The sequence below is a fragment of the Vitis vinifera genome, chromosome 19 (assembly GCF_030704535.1).
Source record: "Vitis vinifera cultivar Pinot Noir 40024 chromosome 19, ASM3070453v1".
Classification (NCBI taxonomy): domain Eukaryota; kingdom Viridiplantae; phylum Streptophyta; class Magnoliopsida; order Vitales; family Vitaceae; genus Vitis; species Vitis vinifera.
This window is the reverse complement of record NC_081823.1, coordinates 11,344,009-11,364,679: the sequence shown is the minus strand read 5'-3', so window position 1 is coordinate 11,364,679 and position 20,671 is coordinate 11,344,009. Positions and strand designations below refer to the sequence as shown.

General features: G+C 35.4%; 1 pseudogene; it reads left to right on the top strand.

Annotated features, from left to right (window-relative positions):
• Window positions 1-346: 346 nt before the first annotated feature.
• LOC109121774 (uncharacterized) lies at window positions 347-19,979 on the top strand (annotated as a pseudogene).
• The last annotated feature ends 692 nt before the right edge of the window (window positions 19,980-20,671 follow it).

Genomic DNA, 20,671 nt, shown 5'->3' with positions numbered 1-20,671 from the left:
GTACAGATACTAATTGATATGTCTCTTATAAAGAGGTAACATCTAGGTTAGATAAATTTATGTACTTTCTTTGATGATTTCTGGATTTCATCACGAAGACTCAAACTATGTCATCAAAACTAATTTTATTGAAGCATTTGAAACAAAGAAATGACTATTGTTTCATTCTTTCAGGCATAATCTGAGGTGCTTTTGTTTCACAAATTCCAATGGTTGAATTTTGCACAAACCAAAGAGTTAAACACTCACTCTCTAAAAATCTACCTTCCATAGCCACATACCATTAGGGCAAGTTAGATGATATTATGAGGAAGCCAAATGGCTTCAAGCACAACAAATACCAACCATGGAGGAGTATATGCCTGTGGCATTAGTTACCTCTGCATACTCAATGCTGGCGACCACATCTCTTATTGGAATGGGAAATGGCGTGACAAAAGAAACTTTCGATTGGATCTTCAGTGAGCCAAAGATTGTCAGGTCTTCAGCGATAATTTGCAGGCTCATGGATGATATGGTTTTCCACAAGGTATGGCTGCCCTTAGGCTGTTTCAGAATATAATGACTTACAAATCAGTAAATGCGTTTGATACCATGAATTATATATTCTAGATGCTACATATATTTGTATTATTCCTGAAATTCAAATGGCTCAAACAATTATTTTTATATATTTGTACTTTCCACTAACCTCTATGATTCTATATTTTGTAGTTTGAGCAGAAGAGAGGACATGTTGCATCAGTTGTTGAATGTTACATGAAACATGATGGTGCGTCGGAACAGGAAACACACAAGGAATTTAATAAACAAGTAAGAGATGCATGGAAGGACATCAATGAATAGTGCCTCATCCCAACAGCTGTTACAGAAGACGGCTATACTCATTCTGGGACTATTCCATAGGCTTTGGTAACCTCCATGCTAATCGATTCAGAGCCAATATGAGGTTGGGAATTAGCTAGCTTTGCCATCCTCCATAAACACACTGGAACTTTCTTTCTACTGCTTTGTTGAAGTGATTATCTTGCATGTTAATCTACTTTTTGTAATACGTAAATGGAAGTTTGTTTCAAATTTTAAGAACGCTCGGTTTATGATACCTTTAAATAGCAAATATTATTGGAAGTTCATTCTCATGAAATTAATTTTCTTGTATTAGCCGGCACTTCTACAAATTCAGCCCTCTAGATTTTGAATGTGGTTTAGGCTCCATGGATGGAAGGAAAAAAAAAAAAAAAGTCACCATAATATAGATAAATTATAAAGAAAAGAGAACATAGAGAAAAAGTTAGTCCTCAAAATAATCATGATCTTTATGCCTTGTTTGTCTCCTAACTTTTTCTTCTTGTGTTTTACAATAAAGAAACATCAAATAAAGGAAATATAGATATTTTATATGATAGCTATAAAATATCATATAGATATTTGTACAAATATTTCATATGGTATCTATTTATATAGGTGTCTCATATTATATACTTTATCAAAAGTAATTTTATATATAGCATATGATGTATGATATAGATATTTTATATGATATTTATATAGATATCAAAAGTAATTTCGTATGATATTTATATAGATATTTTAGATATCTATAAAATATTGAATAGAAATTTTATATAGATAAAATATTTACATGTAAATGTTTATATGGATAGTTTATATGATATCTATTTATATAGATATACTTTATCAAAAGTAATTTTATGAAATTAATAATTAAAATAAATGAAAATTAAGTACACTTTCTTACAATCTCAACCTTGACTATAATTTCATGAAGTGGAGACAGAGTAGCAACCAACTAGAGCCTACGGGTTCATTCAACGTTAATTATGAAATCATTCAACATGACCAAGCAAATCGCTTGACAAGAATAAAGGAACTCTAAAGATATTTACAAAATTATTGACTCTCAAACTTTCAATTTTCTTAACTACTTAACTCCAAAATATAAATGGTTTACTAAAATTAAGTATCTACTTCCTAAAATCAAGAATATAACTTCGTACTACTCTAAATAACACACTTTATTAGATATAATAAAGTAGTTGACCCGAGGAAAGTAGTCTTCAAAATCCTTTCCATCCTTGATACGTTAGCCTCGACAACACCTCATCTCTGCTTCACTAATCCATGTAAGGTGAGATCTAGGCTTGTTCTTCCATTGGGTTAGGTACATTGCTAAGTAGTAAATTGTAATTGATGGCATGCTAAGTGAAAAATATTCAATTTCAGTTATCAAGAAAATATCGACCTAGCCTTTTGTTATTTAGAGAGAGCTATATATACTGATTACACAGGTCTGTTTCTAACTAAACATAACAGCTAATGGTAACTAATCTAATAGTCTAACAGTAATGTTGTTAAGAATGCTGGAGATCAGTTCCTAATCTTAATGGTTGTTGATGGAATCATCCCCTGCAAGCTTACAGGGCGTGGAACAATGGAGAGCTTAGTACGAAATGTGTAGAACTGTGAGCTTGGAAGATTCTTGGTGAAGCTATCAACTACTTGATTGGAGGAGGGAACGTACTGAATGACAAGATCTTGTTAAAGCACCTTGTCACAAATAAAATGGAAGTTTGATTCAGTATGTTTGGAGCAGGCATGAAAGACGGAATTTGCAGCCAAGGCAGCAACACTTTTATTGTCGCACCAAACTAATGAACTGCTTGAGGAATGCAGAGTTCTTTCAAGATAGATTGGATCCCACATAATTTCAATTGTTAGAGATGCCAGTGCCTGATATTCTGATTCGGCACTACCACGGGAGACGACTTTTTTCTTGGTGGGGGACCATGAAATCAAGTTGGGACCAAGGAATAAACAATATCCACAAGTGCTTCGACAATCATCTGGACAAGATGCCCGATTGGCTTCAGTGTAACCTTGAAGATCAAAAGAAGAAGCATGTAAGATCAGGCTGTGTGATGATGTTCCTTTGAGGTATCTCAGAATCCTTTTAACAGCAAGCTATGAACTAGTTCACTTTGGATTTTATTTGATGCCTTCGGAAGTTCTATGGGATTAAGCATAAGCACAACAAATTGGTAGCAAAACACTCGTTTTATGTAGGGTTGGTTCAAGGTTGTTTGCTATTGTGCTAGCTAAAAGAAAATGGCAAAGACTTAGCCAATTAAAACTAAGGTTACTAATGCAAAATTTGTTGTAGAGATATTTGATGGGACTAATAATTTTAGAATGTGGCTATGCGAGATCTTAGATATATTGTCAATAGGATTTGGATATTGCTTTGGAAGAAAAACCTTATTAGTCATGGATAATAAAGAATGATCAAGGATCAATAGTTAAGCTTCTAGTCCCTTTCACTTATGCCTCGTTAAAGCTTAGAAGTATAAGATTATGAAGGAGACATCTGCAAAATTTTGTGGAAGACATTGAAGGATAAGTACATGACAAAGAGTTTAGAAAATTGACTATATTTGAGGAAAAAACTTTTTCATTTCTAGTGTCAACCAAGTATGTCTATGAATGATCATATGCATGCATTTGATAGAATCGTAGCAAATTTTTTGAATTTAGATGAGAATGTTGAAAATGAGAGTTAGGCCTTATTGTTATTGAATTCAATTCTTGAAGTGTATGAACATCTCACCACCACCTTACTTTATGGTAAGTATAAGGTAACTTTCGATGTTGTGCGTTCCACTTTGCTAAGCATTGAATAGAGGAAGAAGGACCAAAATGATCATAGAGATATGTCACCAAAAGCTTTATAACAATTAGTTATCTCCTATGTTCTCCACATTTTCAAGGTTATTCCCAATTAATTCCTAGGATGAAATTTGACTTTCAATTATATCGTGATTATACCTAGTGTCATTTATAACAACATTTGAGGACTCCTGGATAATTTGTGAATTTTGATTATAAATCCCATAGACTTTACTCTTAGTGGAATAAACTAATTAAGAAGATACCTATATCAAATTTTGAATCAAATTTCCCTAGGCTCTCCCTGTCCTTGAGTATGTAGCACTCACTGTCAAATGTCCTAAAACACTTAAGGTTAGGTTTTCTCCCAATCAATAATTCATAATATGTCTTTTTTGTTCAAGGCATAAGAAAAACCCTATTAACAGTATAACATGTAGTGTTTATAGCTTCAACCCAAAATTGTATAGGAGTATCATGCATGTATAGCATGACTCTAGCCATTTCTTTAAGAACTTTTTTTTTTTTTTTTTTTCAGTCACTCCATTTTGTTAAGGAGTTCTGGGGGTTAAATATTCATGTTTAATACATTTGAATCACAAAAGATATTGACATTAACATTGTCAAATTCTCTCCCCCTATCACTTATAATCCTCATAATTGGATGACGTATCTCCACTTGAATTCTAGTGCACAAAGTCTTTAAGTGCTCCATAGTCTCTAAATTTACCATAAGAAAACATACAAAGGAATATCTTGAGAAGTCATTAACTACAACTAGGACATATCTTTTACCACCTCTACTCTCAATACGTATGAGACCCATGAGATCCATATGAAGAAGGTCTAAAGGCTTAGTGGTGTTAATTTCCTTAACCTTCACTACAAGAAAATAAGCTTTTAACAATAAAATATTTTGTCTAGGAAATTTCTCGTAACTATGTAATTCATTTCCATAAAAAAATGGGATTAACATATTATTATTATTATTCACATTTTACTAGAAGGCATTAAATATTTCATTTTGATTTACAATTATTTTGCTAAAAATTGCCTCCTAAAGATCAAAGAAAAATTATTTATAAAATGTTTTTATCATTATTATACTGTTTGAAACATGTTTTTCCATCAAAAATAATTTTCTAATGAAAATACATTGATCCCCCAACAAAAATAAATACTTAGATCAAATATACTCAACGAGGATGAATAAGATAAATAAAATGAAAACCCACATAAACTCAATAGCATCTCAATAATATTATTATTTTTATACATAGGTTTAAATTTAAATCCACATGAACCCATAATGCATGATTTTATAAAATCAAATCTCACCTGTTGAAAATATGATCCAAAGTATTACAAAATCAAACTCCACAACCCAACCTCCACTTGACCGAGAATGCATCTTATTCATCTAATAAAAAAATAACGTCAAACCAATGAATTGCATTACATTGTTATAAAACCAAAACCCATATTATAACATTACAAAAATCAAACCCACACTAACCCATAATATATGAAGATAAAAGGTTAAAACCCACATGAAACCATGATCTATAATATCATAAAACCATAATATATGACATTAAAAAAAAATCAACTTCCATACATGAAAGCAAAGCGCAATGCATTGTATTAAAAAATCAAACCCATCATACCCAGTGGGTTTCAAAGTGATTGTTGTTTCTACAAAGGGAGTCGTGGGTTGAGGTCGTTGATAGTAGTGGTGGAGTGAGCTGTGAGGGGCTATGTCAGGACAAGAGGCAGGTAAGTGTGAGAGTAGCTGTTGTTAAGTGAATTAGAGATGAAATGGTGTATTCTTTCAAAAGGAAAAAAGGAAAAAGGAAAAAGGAAAACAATCCCCTTCCCCCTTGCGTGTCATTCAAGTCTCCCATTTAATCATTTCAACTCCATTCAACACATCAAGATGACCAAATAGCTATTCGGCGCATTAAATGCATCCCGATTTTTCTGCTACCATTTCAATTATCTATTATTATTATTATTATTATAATAATAAAATAATGTAAAGGGTAAAATTAGAGAAGCAAATATTTATATTAAAAATAAATGTGAAGATAAAAATTGAAGGTAAGATTAAAAAGAAAAATTATGATTAAATTAAAATAAAAACTAAGATTACTATTAAAATTCAAAATTAAAATAAGAACTAAATTTAAATTATAATGGAAAGTAAAATTGGCACTAAAATTGGAGTTACGAAAGAAAATTAAAACCTAAAATAATAAACTAGAACTAGAACTAAAATTTAAATTGAAATTGAAATTAAAATTAAGATTAACTCAAAATCAAAATCAAAATTAACATTGAAATTAGAAGTAAAAATAAAATAAAAATTTAGAGTAACTAAAATTAGAATCAAAATTAAATTAAATTGAAATCAAAATAATCATATTATATACATAATATGATTCTAATGTCCCTAGACATCACTTTTATTCAATTATAGCCTAATGAAATAAAAAAAACATAGATTAAGTGGAAATGGTAATCTCCGATATTTTTAGAGTTAAACTGATCATTAAGCCAAAAAAGTTATGAAGACACAGTTTACTGGTTAAACCAGTGGCTCAACTATGGTCAAACCAATAGTTCAAACTTACAAACTTTAATTAAGGTCAAAATTAAAACTAAATTTAGAGTTAAAGATTAAAATTAAAATTGAAATTAAGATGAAAGTGATAAGACAAAAATTAGAATTAAAATCGAAATTGAAGTCAAAACTAGGATCAATGTAAAATTGAAAATGAAAAATATAATTATAATAAAAACTAAGATTAAAATTAAAGTTAAGACCAAAATTACGGTTGAAGTTAAGGTAAACTTTAATTAAAGTCAAAATTAAGACTAAAGTTAAAGTAAAGGTTAAAACCATATTAAAATTACTAAAATGAACATAAAAATTAAACTCAACATTAAACTAAAGTTGTACTTTCTTTGTTTTGTTAAAACTTCCATTCTCGAATTTGTATGTTTAAGTGTACAAATCAGTTTTTCTTTTCATCTCAAATATTAAAATCAAAATCAAGATCAAAACCAAATTAGAGTCAAGATTACAAATAGAATTAAAATTGAAATTAGAATCAAAATTAAAATCAAAACTAAGATTAATGTCAAAATTGATTAAAAAAATTATAATTATAATGAAAATTAATATTAAAATTAAAATTAAGCCTAAGATGACGATTGAAAATCCGGTCAAAACTAAAAATAAATTACTAAAATTAACATTAAAATGAAATTTTAGATTACGATTAAAAATTCTATTTAAACTAATATTAGAATTAAGATCTAAACTAAGATTAAATTTAAAATTAAAATTATCAAAGAATATACATATATACTTTAGGGAATCCACATATCATTTTCATAAAATAAAATAATTATAACATGGTGAAGAAAAGATAATTATATATTAAATCAAAATGAAAATTAAGAATTAAAACATGAAATAAAATCACAATGCCTAAAATAGGAATCGGAGTATGCATGAGGATATTGGATCCCCATCACAAATTCAAAGCTACTCATACCTATCATAAGTTAAATGGTAGTCATGCTTTAGATTTGTATAAATAATCTTTACTCAATAGAATAAAAATCATAAAGTGGTATTTATTTCTGGATCATGTTATATAATAAAAACATTGAAATTGAAATAGATTTTTATAATAGGATGTAATTTTGCATATCTTTAATGATGATGATGACTATTATTATTATTATTATTACTATAAATAATATCAATAACATATTACATATAAATATTAATTATGTAAATAATTCGAATTTATAGTATGATAGTATTTCGTGACAAATATATATATATATATATATAAAGTAATAAAACATTATGCTAATATAAGTTCCTCAAATAATATATTTTATATTATACCATACTAATTTTAGGATTCTATAAACATTAGTAACTTACTAATTAATACTTAAATAAATCATGTAGCTATTTAGCAATGCTACTAATATTACAATCTAACAATATTTTTCAACAACGAAATTGCACTCAATTCATCAGGAAATAATACAATCACTGATGAAAAAAATATCGCCAAGAAATATGGATAAAAAGTTCTAACTTTTAGTAAGGAAGTTAATTTTATTAGGAAAAATTATATTTACTGATGCATATTTTTGTGGGCAAATGGTTTATTTTTGTGTAGACCCCTATTTAGAAAACCATTATGTTGCTCCCATTTTCTTTTGCCATATGGTAGAGTTTTGAGGAGCACATGTTGCATTTAGAAGGAGAAATTAGCAAATGGTAGCATGTTGGGGGAGCGGGGGACAACTTCCATAGGTGAGCGGGCTGCATGGAATGCATGGCCAAGGAGACTACTACCTTGACATGGTGGTGGTTAGGATAGAGACGTCTCTGAGCAAGAGCAGTAAAGCTATTGGAGGCTTGGTGGAGAAGAAAAGTAACTGGAGGAAGTTTTTAGAGAAAGTGACAGAGTTACAGAAAAAAGGGGGTTTAGAATGAGGAAAAACAAAGGAAATGAGTCAGGAAGGGAATAACATAGGTATGATTTCTATAAGCTGCATGTTCTTTCATTTTCATACAATTCCATTATGTTTTCTATGTATATTAGTATTCTATTTTGATGCCTGAATATGAGCATTGGAAACTTTTGCAGATTCTTATTGAATTTGAGTTTGTTTGCATGCATTTTATGCTTGATTTTTAACCTATTTCCTTGGCTCTATTTTGGGATTCCATATGAGATGCTTGCAATTATGTCTTGGTTTCCATTTGAAATCCATTTGGTCCCATTCACATACATCTCAGCCCGTTGATAACTCATGAAACGAGGCTTTGCTTAATAAACCCTCGGGTTTTCCAATTCTTACTATGTTTTTAACAACTTTCTTCTATATACTTCTCTGCTCCTGTGTATCTAGTTGTGGAATGTTTTTGGTTCGTGTATCACCATCTAAGAGTACAAGCCTAGGGAGTGAAAGTTGCGACTATGAAGTCCTAGCCTCCAAAGAGTCCTTAAGGAATATTTTAAGTAGCTGGTGCTTGTTTTAGCACTTCATATCAAGAGATACTATTTTCGTTATTGAGTACACTGAAACAACATCAAATTTTTGAAATGCTACTCAAGATTCTTTTGTTCCGCTTGATGGACGGGGTAATGCTGCAAGCAAAAGTGCCTTAGGAAGCTGAGAAAGCAATCCAATGATGGAATCAATTTCATACCATTGACCTATTATGCAAGGCTGCTAACCAATCTTGGAGAATAGCCAACAAATGGTTCTTCTGTGCCCATTGACAAGCGTCTAGGTGCTCCTTTGCCCTTTGGTATTATGCATGACGTGTTCCCCAATGAAAGAGGTTGGATTGTGTTGGGTTTTCATTAGGAACATGATCAAAAGATATGGGGTAGCTTGGAATGTTTTGATTGCTGCGTGCATGCAAATTGGATTTTCCAGCAGGGTTCTTCAGTCACTTTAGGAAAATGGCAGAGACAACGCAATCATGAACTCCATTGCCGACAGATGGAACAATCTAGAATTCATGAAATTGCTTCCAATTAGTTTGTTTTTAGTAGTCCTCCCATTGGTTTTTTTAAAATTCCTCCAGTAAAACCCGACAACAAGGATGATGGATTGGCTACCATGGCCTTAGAAAAAGCCTCAGTTGTCATATTTAAGCACTTGTGCAAGGTGGTTTGGCCATAAACCTCATGTGTATATGGTCTCTGTTTGCATGGCCACCTTTGTAGAGCCTCTATCAAAGCCCTTCCTCCATCAAATCTGGATCACAAGTCGAACAACCCCATGTTTGAAACCTTGGGACCAGCTTACCTTATGTCACCATACCCATCTCTCCATCTTTCATACCCACTAAACCCAAATTTCAAACCAATTCCCCTAACACCTACCCAACTTGCTACCTCCACCACTAATTCATCCCCAATTGGTGTTCTATAATCCTCATACGAGAGTTATCAACAAAATTTATAAACCTAATTCACCATACACTAGGGTAGCATAGCTAGCATAGTATAGTGGTTCTAGGATCGTCCACAGGGATGGGTTTTCATATCACACGTGATATATATTAGTTAAAGTACTGAAATGGTGTTTTTTCTTTTATGAGTTAGCTTTAAAAGAAAACATAATTTTGGTTGAAAAGGTTTGGTTTTAAGTTAACCAAAAATAGTAACTGAGATTAATTACAAAGAAAAGGTTTCTTGGAGTTTTAGGTCACTAGGTTCCTTAGACAAAAGAGGGAGATTCTGAATATTTTCCTCATGTTAGGGATAATAACATAAAGAATGGTTATCTCCCGAACCGATGTGTATTTAGCAATCAAGTTTTGATCCTACTGGTCCATGAAAGACTACAGTTGCTTCTCATTAATGGTTTCAAACACTAAAGACCTCTCACTGTGAATCATCTTTCAATGGCTTGTAAGAGACAACTAATCAACTCTCATTATGAAAAGCTTACCAAGTATTGGCCATTCAAGGTGATCCTAACCTTGGATTACCCTTCAAAGGCTCGCAAGAGATAACTAATGGATCTCTAGGGAGTCCGAAAAGCTTACCAAGTGTTGGCCATTCTAGGTAATCCTACCTTTAAACCACATCCCAGAGGCTCGCAAGAGATAACTAATGGATCTCTAGGGAGTTCGAAAAGCTTACAAAGTGTTAGCCCAGGTGATTTTAAGGGATTTTAAGTTAAACTAAAAAAATAAAAGCCATTAACGGGTCACAAATTTCCTCATTTAAAACAAGGAAAACTCCCACTTTTGTATCCGGATCCCTTACCCAGCTTTCTTCAATCCAAGAAACGAAAAAACCTAGCCACTCATCCTCTAAGAAAACATCTTCAGAGGTTGTTTGGCTAGAAAGAAAATAAAAACAAAATGAATAGGTAAGGCAAAGAAAAACTCTGTGTATTTCTTACTAAAAGAATGTACAAGTGCTCTTAGGAATTTCTTCCGAGATTCCGAGATTGTTTACAAGTGAGATATTTTAAGACATATATATAGAGAGATATTTTTAACCCTTTATTTAGATATCCTAAATATCTAAAAATATCTTTAGTTGATTACAAGGAGAAAATAGGTAATTACAAAAAATATCTCGAGATAAAAATCTAACGAAGTTGGTGTAAAAATATCTGAAAATTACACAGAAGGAAATTCGCAAGGCTTGGAAAATTTCGCATAGGGTGCGAAATTCATCTTTCACGGTCTTTGGTTTCACAAGGCTTGCGAAATTTCGCACAGGGTGCAAAATTTCATTTTTCACAGTCTTGCTCTCTGTCCTGCAATTTATGCTTCTTTTGGCATTTCGCATAGCAATGCGAAATTGTTGGATGTTAGATTTCTTCTCTGATTCTCTTCCTTGCATACTTGATTGATTTGGCAAAGGCTACGAGGCTCTCCAAAACTTGGATTTTTCATGTGTTTGAGCTTTAACTTGCTTTGCCATGGACTATGCTCCCTCATTCTTGGTTTGTTTTAATGATAAAAAAACTATCAAAAACACCAAAACTTGCCAAAAACTGATTAAAAACATTTGCAAGGGTCTTTAATGTGCCAATTGAGTTAAAAGGTAATAAATACTACTTAAAAGTGTTTAAAAGAGTTTATAACAAGTTATAAAAGAACACTTTTTGAGTAGTAATCAACGACTCATTCTACCATTTACCCCTCATAAACTCCTTCCCATTCTTTCCTATGGGCATGTAGTCTGCATGCATGGCCACCTTCTTCACTACTTGATTCACCCGAAGAAAGTCTAAATGGTAATTTTAGTTCAAACCTACTCCAGCATATGTCTCTTCATTATGACAATGGCAAACAAAGTCATGTTCCTGCAACACGGTTAATGTCCTTTCCGTCCTTAGAGCTATGGGTATTCTCAAAGCTGATTAGATGTTTCAGCTCATTTGAGTGAAACCATGGTTGCTTGTTGATTACTACTCAAAAAGTGCTATTTGATAGCTTATAATTAATCCTTTTAAACACTTTTGAGTAGTAGTTTTGGCCTTTTAACTCAATTGGCATGTTAAGGACCCTTGAAAGCAATTTTAATCACTTTGTGTAAGTTTTGGTGTTTTTGTTAGTAATTTGATCACCAAAGCAATTCAAGTTTGAGGAGAGTTTTGAGGAATCTTGGGTAAAGCTTAGAAGTCATTTGCCAAGAGTAAATCCGGATTGCAAGGAGAAAAAGTAAAGAGAATCTGCCAAGAAGCATATTCTTGATGACAGTTGTAGCAGCCACTTTTGGAGCACTTTCTGAGGTCCAATTGATGCATGGTATATACCATTTCAAAGCTCAGGAAGTCAAAAATCCAATTATTCAAACGGTGCACAATTCGGAGTTGAAACGAAGAAGTTGCAGCCTTTGCAAGCCAATCACTCCCAGCTGAAGGAAGCATTTTCCAAAGTGTTGCGAAATCACCCTTTTGCTGCGAAGTGATTCCGCGGCCTTTTTGTACAGTAGGGTGTATTTCCTTCTGAAGGTGCCTGATATATGCCGCAAGCTGGAAGCTGAAAACCTCAAGGTGGAAGCCAACTTCGCAGCCCTGCGAGAATAGCTTGTTGTTGCGAAATGATTTCGCAGCCCTTCTTGAGTGCCTGCGAAATCTCGCAGACACCATTTTCTCTTGCGAAATGGTTCCTGAAGCACCCCGATATTTGCTACCGACATTTGGAGATATTTTCTATTAGATTTTTGTTGTTTAAATCCCAAAATACTCCTTGTAAGCCACCAATTACAAGATTCCTTAGCTTTTAAGTTAGTAAAAAGAGAAAATATCTATGTAATAATTAGTTTTATATTATGTTCATATATATACCTCTCGGGAGCCTGTTCTGAGAGAGGAGATCCTTTTGTAAAGTTTTGGGTAAGCAAGTAAAGTTCAGTTCTTTGTATTGCCTTACCTTCTCACTTTGTATTTTTATTTTCTTACTAAGTTATGAACTCTCTGAGGAATTTTCCCCAGAGAATGAGTAACTAAACCTCTAATTCCTTGGAGCTAAGGTTGTCGGGGAAGGTTCCAAGTGCAAAAATGCAAAGCTTTGTGGTTTTAGCTAGTAATGAAGAGGAAGTGAAATCCTTTAGTGATTTCTATGTTTTTAGTTAACTTAAAACACCTTAGAGTCACCTAGGCCAACACTTGGTAAGGCAAGTGATTTCTAACCATGGAAATGCACTAGTTTACCCCTTGCGAGCCTCTGGAAGGTGACTTTAGGGTAGGATTTTCTAGAATAGCCAACACTTGGTAAGCTTTTGGACTCCAAGGAGACATCCATTAGTTATCTCTTGCGAGCTTGAGACGGGTAATCCAAGGTTAAAGATCACCTTGAATGGTTAAGGCTTAGTGAGAGGCTTAAACCATTGCAAGTTACATAAGTGAGAGAATTAAAGTGAAATCTAATTGAAGGATGTATCTGTACAACACCGGTTAGAGAATTAACTATATGTTGAATCTCTAACGCGAGGAAATGAACCATCTGACCGGAGCCGTGTCTTTTGCATAAGGAACCACCCCAGTGAACCTAACTCTCCAAGGAATGTTTTTCTTCCTAAGTTATTCCCATTACTTATTGTGTTAGTTAGTTTAAGTCTAAATCTTCACCAATCAAAGTTTGTGTTTTATTTCTTAAGCTAACCTTGAAATGAAACAAAACCAATTCACTTTGAATTGATATCATTGATAGCTTGTTAATCCTTCCCAGTGAACGATCCTAGAGCCGCTATACTATAGTAGCTTTGTCTTTGCTACCCTAGTATATGGTGTTATAGGTTATAAATTTTGTTGATTACTCCCTCATTCAAGGAGCATCAGCTGGACACGAATCAGCTGGCACACCAACTGGGCATGAATCAAATGGCGTCGTTGCCGGGGAAGGTGTCAAATTTATAGTGATACCATTTTTTAGCACTTGTGATGAAAGGGGAAGGTGTCAAATTTATAGTGATACCATTTTTGAGCACTTGTGATTTTCATCACAAGTTGGTAACGTTTCTTTCACTTTACTAATTCTCATTCTTTCTTTATTTATTCATAATCTAAGTTTATATTTTAAAATTTAGCCTAGTTTAATTTTGTTGTTGTAGCCCTGTTTCTGTTGTTGTTCTTTATTTTCATTTAAGTTGCAGATAGATACTAGTTGTGTATGCCAAAGTGGATACGAGACAGTGGAGGAAGGCTTGTTAAGTGTGATACACCTCAGAGAAGAGAATTCGAATTGAGCTTGAATATCATGGAAACTACACTTGAAGATCAGCATAGTCACCAAGGTCGTCAAGACAATCTCAATGAATTTAGATCAATGAGGGACCGCATGCATCCACCTCGTATGAGTGCACCATCATGTATAGTGCCCCCTACAGAGCAACTAGTGATCAGACCGTATCTTGTTCCACTTCTACCAACTTTCCATGGGATGGAAAGTGAGAATTCGTATGCACACATCAAGGAATTTGAAGATGTTTGTAATACATTCCAAGAGAGAGGAGCTTCAATTGATTTGATGAGGCTTAAGTTATTTCCTTTTACTTTAAAGGATAAGGCCAAAATTTGGCTTAATTCTTTAAGGCCAAGGAGTATCCGTTCTTGGACTGACTTACAAGCTGAATTCCTCAAGAAATTTTTTCCCACTCATAGAACAAATGGCTTGAAAAGACAAATTTCAAACTTCTCAGCTAAAGAGAATGAGAAATTCTATGAGTGTTGGGAAAGATATATGGAAGCTATAAATGCTTGCCCTCACCATGGCTTTGATACTTGGCTATTGGTGAGCTATTTTTATGATGGTATGTCCTCCTCAATGAAGCAACTCCTCGAGACAATGTGTGGAGGAGATTTCATGAGCAAAAATCTGGAGGAAGCTATGGATTTCTTGAGCTATGTAGCTGATGTTTCAAGGGGATGGGATGAACCAACCAAAGGAGAAGTGGGTAAGATGAAGTCTCAACTGAATGCTTTCAATGCAAAGACTGGGATGTATACCTTGAAAGAAGATGATGATATGAAAGCAAAGTTGGCAGCTATGACAAGAAGATTGGAGGAGCTGGAGCTAAAAAGAATTCATGAAGTGCAAGCTGTTGCTGAAGCACCAGTGCAAGTGAAGCTGTGTCCTAATTGTCAATCATATGAACATTTGGTGGAGGAATGCCCTGTAATTTCAGCTGAAAGGGAGATGTTTAGAGATCAAGCAAATGTTGTTGGACAATTCAGGCCCAATAACAATGCGCCTTATGGAAATACCTACAACTCAAGTTGGAGGAATCATCCAAATTTCTCATGGAAGGCCAGAGCAACTCAATACCAACAGCTGGATCCACCATCTCAACAATCTTCAAGTCTTGAACAAGTAATGGCTAATCTCAGCAAGGTAGTGGGAGATTTTGTTGGAAAGCAAGACGCCACCAATGCTCAAATCAATCAAAGAATTGATAGAGTGGAGAGTATGTTGAATAAAAGGATGGATGGAATGCAAAATGATATGAACCAAAAGTTTGATAACATCCAATATTCAATTTCAAGGCTTACAAATTTGAATACACTGCAAGAAAATGGAAGATTTCCTTCTCAACCCCACCAAAACCCCAAAGGTGTCCATGAAGTGGAAAGCCAGGAGGGAGAATCATCGCAGACGAAAGATGTCAAAGCCTTGATCACTCTAAGGAGTGGTAAAAAAATTGAGCAGCCAACACCCAAGCCACATGTTGAGAAAGAAGAAGAGATAAAGAAAGGGAAGGAAATGGAAGATAAAGAGAGTGAGATCAGTGAAGAAAAGAAGGACTCTGATTCAACAATGAATGCAATTCCAGAGAAGGAACTTATGAAGGAAGAAATGCTAAAAAAATCAACCTCTCCACCTTTTCCTCAAGCATTACATGGGAAAAAGGGGATTAGAAATGCAGCTGAAATCCTTGAAGTATTGAGACAAGTGAAAGTCAATATTCCACTGTTGGATATGATTAAACAAGTTCCAACGTATGCAAAATTCCTAAAGGACTTATGTACTATCAAAAGAGGGTTGACTGTAAATAAGAAAGCCTTCTTGACTGAGCAAGTAAGTGCAATCTTACAGTGTAAGTCTCCTTTGAAGTACAAAGACCCGGGAAGTCCTACCATTTCAGTCATGATTGGAGGAAAGGTAGTGGAGAAAGCCTTGTTGGACTTGGGAGCAAGTGTGAATTTGCTTCCATATTCCGTCTACAAGCAATTGGGACTTGGAGAGTTGAAGCCAACAGCAATCACTTTATCTCTAGCAGATAGATCAGTGAAAATTCCAAGGGGGGTAATTGAGGATGTCTTGGTTCAAGTGGATAATTTCTACTATCCAGTAGATTTTATTGTTCTTGATACAGATCCTACTGTAAAGGAAGCTAATTTAGTTCCTATCATCCTTGGAAGACCATTTCTTGCTACCTCAAATGCAATCATCAACTGCAGGAATGGGCTGATGCAACTCACTTTTGGCAACATGACACTGGATCTCAATATTTTCTATATGTCTAAAAAGCAAATCACTCCGGAAGAAGAAGAGGGTCCAGAAGAGCTGTGCATTATTGATACTTTGGTGGAGGAGCACTGTAATCAAAATATGCAAGACAAGTTGAATGAAAGTCTTGTGAATTTTGAGGAAGGTTTGTCTGAATCTCCTACTATGCTTGCTACTCTACAAAGTTGGAGAAAGATAGAAGAGATTCTACCTTTGTTCAATGAAGAAGAGGAGACAGCTGCTGAAAAAGAAATTCCAAAACTCAATCTGAAGCCTTTACCTGTGGAGCTGAAATATACATATCTTGAAGAAAATAATCAATGTCCTGTTGTGATATCTTCATCTCTGACCAGTCATCAAAAGAATTGTTTAATGGAAGTTCTCAAGAGGTGTAAGAAGGCAATAGGATGGCAAATATCCGACTTGAAAGACATTAGTCCTTTAGTTTGTACTCATCATATATATATGGAGGAGGAAGCAAAGCCAATTCGTCAACTTCAAAGAAGATTGAATCCTCATTTACAAGAGGTGGTGCGAGCTGAGGTGCTGAAGCTACTTCAAGCAGGAATCATTTACCCTATATCTGATAGCCCTTGGGTGAGTCCTACTCAAGTGGTACCAAAGAAGTCAGGGATCACAGTGGTTCAGAATGAAAAAGGAGAAGAAGTTACTACACGCCTCACTTCAGGTTGGAGGGTGTGTATTGATTATAGAAAGTTGAATGTTGTAACCAGAAAAGATCATTTTCCATTGCCATTTATTGACCAAGTGCTGGAGAGAGTCTCTGGACATCCGTTCTATTGCTTCTTGGATGGGTATTCAGGGTATTTTCAGATTGAAATTGATGTGGCAGATCAAGAAAATACCACTTTTACATGTCCATTTGGAACATATGCTTACAGGAGAATGCCTTTTGGTTTATGCAATGCACCTGCTACATTTCAAAGATGTATGTTGAGTATTTTCAGTGATATGGTGGAGCGAATTATGGAGGTTTTCATGGATGACATCACCGTATATGGAGGTACATTTGAGGAATGCTTAGTTAATTTGGAAGCAGTTCTTCACAGATGCATTGAAAAAGACCTGGTGCTCAACTGGGAGAAATGTCATTTTATGGTACGTCAAGGAATTGTCCTTGGCCATATCATCTCTGAAAAAGGCATTGAAGTTGATAAAGCAAAGGTGGAGCTTATTGTCAAATTACCATCCCCAACAACTGTGAAAGGAGTAAGACAGTTCCTTGGCCATGCAGGGTTCTATAGGCGGTTTATAAAAGGTTTTTCAAGTCTTTCAAAACCTCTTTGTGAGCTGTTAGCTAAGGATGCTAAATTTATATGGGATGAAAGGCGTCAAAATAGCTTTGATCAACTGAAGAAATTTTTAACAACAACTCCAATAGTGAGAGCCCCTAACTGGCAACTACCTTTTGAACTGATGTGTGATGCCAGTGACTTTGCTATAGGAGCTGTGCTTGGCCAAAGGGAATATGGGAAGCCCTATGTGATTTACTATGTAAGCAAAACACTGAATGAAGCTCAAAGGAACTACACAACTACAGAGAAAGAATTGTTAGCTGTGGTATTTACTTTGGACAAATTTCGTGCTTATTTAGTGGGGTCTTTCATCATTGTCTTCACTGACCATTTAACCTTGAAGTATTTATTGACAAAGCAAGATGCAAAAGCAAGGTTGATTAGATGGATTCTTTTGTTACAAGAATTCGATCTCCAAATCAAAGATAAGAAAGGAGTGGAGAATGTAGTAGCTGACCACCTTTCTAGGTTAGTTATAACACATAATTCCCATCCCTTGCCTATTAATGATGATTTTCCTGAAGAATCACTCATGTTCCTAGTGAAAACTCCTTGGTATGCTCATATTGCTAATTATTTAGTAACTGGAGAAATTCCAAGTGAGTGGAATGCACAGGACAGGAAGCACTTCTTTGCCAAAATTCATGCTTATTATTGGGAAGAGCCCTTTCTTTTTAAGTATTGTGCAGATCAGATAATAAGGAAATGTGTCCCTAAAGATGAGCAGCAAGGGATTCTATATCATTGTCATGAGAATGCATGTGGAGGCCACTTTGCCTCTCAGAAAATAGCCATGAAGGTGTTGCAATCAGGGTTTACTTGGCCATCTCTTTTCAAAGATGCCCACATCATGTGTAGAAGTTGTGACAGATGCCAAAGGCTTGGAAATCTAACAAAAAGAAATCAAATGCCTATGAACCCCATTCTAATAGTTGAGCTATTTGATGTATGGGCATTGACTTCATGGGACCTTTCCCAATGTCTTTTGGTAATTCTTACATCTTGGTGGGGGTGGATTATGTTTCTAAATGGGTTGAGGCAATCCCCTATAAACAAAATGATCATAGGGTGGTTCTCAAGTTTCTTAAAGAGAACATTTTCTCAAGATTTGGGGTGCCCAAAGCCATAATCAGTGATGGAGGTGCTCATTTTTGCAACAAACCTTTTGAAGCTCTGTTATCCAAGTATGGAGTGAAGCATAAGGTGGCTACACCTTATCATCCTCAAACTTCCGGGCAAGTTGAGCTAGCTAACAGGGAAATAAAGAACATATTGATGAAAGTGGTGAATTCCAGCAGAAAAGATTGGTCTATTAAGCTTCATGATTCATTGTGGGCATATAGTATAAGACTATTCTTGGCATGTCTCCCTATCGTCTTGTCTATGGCAAAGCATGTCATCTCCCTGTGGAAGTTGAATACAAAGCTTGGTGGGCAATAAAAAAGCTGAACATGGACTTGATCAGAGCCGGAGAAAAGAGATATCTAGACCTTAATGAGATGGAGGAATTAAGAAATAATGCTTATATCAATTCCAAAGTTGCAAAACAGAGGATGAAGAAGTGGCATGATCAACTCATCTCCAACAAAGAATTTCAGGAAGGGCAAAGAGTTTTACTGTATGACACAAGACTCCATATCTTTCCTGGGAAGCTCAAGTCAAGGTGGATAGGCCCATTCATAATTCACCGAGTATGTTCCAATGGAGTGGTGGAATTATTGAATTCAAATGGTAAGGACACCTTCAAAGTCAATGGATATCGTCTCAAGCCATTCATGGAGCCATTCAAACCAGAAAAGGAGGAGATCAACCTCCTTGAGCCTCAAAAAGCCTAAGCAAAGAAGGGTTTGCTGGATGTGGTTTACCACAGTCCAAAATTTTTGTAAATTATGTCAATTTTCAAGTTTTTTCCATACATTTGATCTTAGTTTTTGATCTTAAATCATGTTTTTAGGTGTGTTTTAATCTTTTTGAATGATCTCAGGTGGAAGAAATTTCAAGGAAATTGAAAGGAAAAAAATCGGATCGAAATCGGAGCAAAAACAGAGTGAAAACAGAGCAAAAACAGAGCACTGCGAGATTTCGCAGCCTAAAGAAAACTTCTGCGAAATGAGTATTTTGTTGCCAAATCATTCCGCAACACTTTGGGATTCTCTGCGAGAATTTTCGCAGCTGCGAAAGCGAGTTTGGCACACGAGTGCCACTTCGCAGCACAGGAGCCCCCATTTCGCAACTGCGAAACGACTTGCGAAGTGGTAAAGCCTAGATTTCGCAACAAAAGTCCCATTCCGCAGGGTATTTCGCAATTGCAAAAGCGATTTTGGCACACGTGTTCCACTTCGCAGCACAGTAACATTAATTTCGCAGTTGCGAAACGTATTGCGAAGTAGCTGCAAAAATGGCATTTTGCTGCGAAATTGGCATTTTGCTGCGAAACTCAAACTGACCCTTAGTCTTCCATTATTCCTATTTATATCGGTCATTTGAGCTGCGAAAAGGGTTTCAAAATCAGAGCGCGCCATTCTCGCAGAGCGTCCATCTCCTTCCTCAAGCCTCACCACGCAAGCCTCCGATCATCTTCTCCGACCATCCGTTCCGGCCAACTTTCGGTAACCTGAAATGGCGCAAACCAGAGGGGCCAAGTCTTCCTCCCCTTCAAACTGTAAGAGAAGCTTGCGAAATGATCCAATTCCGGATCTCGTTTCTGAGCCTTCGCAGCCGAAAGCAATTCCTCCTCCGGTGAAGCCAGCGCCGCCAAATCCTCCGCCGAGACGTTACCTAACCAGGTCAGGAGGTCGGCCACTACAAAAGAGGCCAAGGGTTGAAAGCTCAGAACCTATTGACCTGACTGAGTAATCTCCAGAGCCATCGCCGTTTCCAACTCCAATTCCCTCGCCGATTCCCTCGCCAATTCAGACTCCGGTGCCATCTCCAGCGCCGCAAGCAGAACCACAGGAGCCTCAGCCGCCACTTCCCGAGCCCCAAATTCCATCCGAAATAGCTCCGGAAGAAATAATCAGGCGGCCAATGCTAACTCAACCCCCAATTGAGGGAAATTTGGATTGTAGAGCTCGACCATTCCACTCCAAGCTATGCTTTGACATAGCCGCATTCCGATTGTAGCCGGAGCTTGCACATACATTCA